Source organism: Ipomoea triloba, chromosome 12 (assembly GCF_003576645.1).
Source record: "Ipomoea triloba cultivar NCNSP0323 chromosome 12, ASM357664v1".
Taxonomy (NCBI): Eukaryota; Viridiplantae; Streptophyta; class Magnoliopsida; order Solanales; family Convolvulaceae; genus Ipomoea; species Ipomoea triloba.
The window spans coordinates 22,919,788-22,921,978 of record NC_044927.1 but is presented as its reverse complement, the minus strand read 5'-3'; the positions used below and the strand labels follow the sequence as shown (position 1 = coordinate 22,921,978).

Here is a 2,191-nt window from a genome sequence, read left to right as displayed (position 1 = left end):
ACATCCCGGATCTAATGAAATAGAATGAATTGAGACAGTATTTTGTAAATACGTAATGATTTTGAATAAATGAATCATTTCTTTATTTTCTGATCGCCGGACAAAAGAAAGATGTTTCTTCAACAATTTCTGCTCTCTAGTGGACCTCTCAGTAGGATTCGAACCCAGATGAAGTTCTGACCATCTATCAGAGAAAAAAGAACGAACGGATCTTGTAGCATTCCCAAGAAATTCTTCCATTTCTTCCGGAAACAGATGATTAATCATCGGTTTCTCGCGTTCCGTGAATAGCTGGGACATTGAGGAATATCCAGAAAGGTTTTTCGGGAATCGGTCTGATTCTATCTCTTTTCGTTCCGTTTGAAGAAAGGAAGGATCCCAGGGAATCGATCTTTCTTCTAGTTGTTGAATCTCTCTTTGATTGATCAATGTGCGATATTCCGAATCCTCATTACTAATGGAATCCAAATGATTGGAATCCAAATGATCTCTGGATTGATCAGAGGATCCTTTCAGTTGGCTAGAATCCGTTACTTGAACGAAACTAGACCTTGTGGAATCATATTGAATATTTGACCATACATTCCGTACCTTGCTAAAAAACCGATCCTTCTTTCCCAACCACACATTGCCTAACCAAAAATACGATTCGGGCGGATTATTCCCCCAACTAGGGAATAAAAGGAAGAGATCTTGGCGGAATTTATCTATTAAAAAAAATATATGATATAGATAGATATGTTATGATATGGATCTGAATTGTGTTATGTGACATCAATTCGTTATGTATGGATGAGATTCCAAGGTCCTGATTGCGTGCATCCAGTAGGAATTGAACCTACGACTTCGCCAATTATGAGTTGGGCGCTTTCACCACTCAGCCATGGATGCTTAACAGGGACCCTTGTCCACGGTGCCAATCCAATATAAAAAATAAGTCAAATGAAAATAACATAAAATCATTTAAATTAAAATAACATAAAAGAGGTCAAATGAAAATAACATAAAATCATTTAAATTAAAATAACATAAAATAAGTCAAATGAAAATAACATAAAATCATTTAAATTAAAATAACATAAAAGAAGAATCAAATGAAAATAAAAATCATTTAAATTAAATAACATAAAAGAAGAATCAAATGAAAATAACATAAAATCATTTAAATTAAAATAACATAAAATAAGTCAAATGAAAATAACATAAAATCATTTAAATTAAAATAACATAAAAGAAGAATCAAAATCAAAATGAGATGAAATCTCGGGGGTGAACCTAATGCAAAAAAGACAAATCAAGGTGCAAAAAAGACAAATCAAGTTCTGTATTTTCGAATTGAGAGAGATAATGAGAGAGATAAAGAATTCTCACTATTTCTTAGATTCGTGGACCCAATTCAATTCAGTGGGATCCTTTATTCACATTTTTTTCCACCAAGAACGTTTTCTAAAACTCTTTGACCCACGAATTTTTAGTATTCTACTTTCACGCAATTTCCAGGGTTCAACAAGCAATCGATCTTTCACGATCAGGGGAGTAATACTCTTTGTAGTAGCGGTACTTATATATCGTATTAACAATCGAAATATGGTCGAAAGAAAAAACCTATATTTGACAGGGTTTCTTCCTATACCTATGAATTCCACTGGACCCAGAAATGATCGATTGGAAGAAGCTGTTGGGTCTTCCAATATCAATAGGTTGATTGTTTCGCTCCTGTATCTTCCAAAAGGAAAAAAGATCTCTGAGAGTTCTTTCCTGAATCGGAAAGAGAGTACTGGGGTTCTCTCAATAACAAAGAGGAATTCTAGTTGTAAGATATCTAATGAAACCGTCGCCGAAATTGAGATCTTATTCAAAGAGAAAGATAGCAAATCTCTGGAGTTTCTTTTTGTATATTATATGGATGATGATTCGACCCACAAGGACCATGATTGGAAATTGGCTGATCCTATTTTATTGGAAAGATTAGCGAAAGACTGGATTTCTTATCTTATGTCTGCTTTTCGTGAAAAAAGACCAATTGAAGCGGGGGTTTTCTTCAAACAACATGAGCATGTTTCCCATCTCTTCTCGAGAGGGGCTATCTCGTTGCAAAATTGTACTCAATTTCATATGTGGAAATTCCGCCAAGATCTCTTCCTTTTATTCCCTAGTTGGGGAATAATCCGCCCGAATCGTATTTTGGTTA

General features: G+C 34.5%; 1 non-coding gene across 1 annotated transcript; it reads right to left on the bottom strand.

The window, feature by feature from the left end:
• Window positions 1-817: 817 nt before the first annotated feature.
• TRNAM-CAU lies at window positions 818-891 on the bottom strand. Its single transcript has one exon. It is a non-coding gene; the product is annotated as a tRNA-Met (tRNA).
• Window positions 892-2,191: the final 1,300 nt, after the last annotated feature.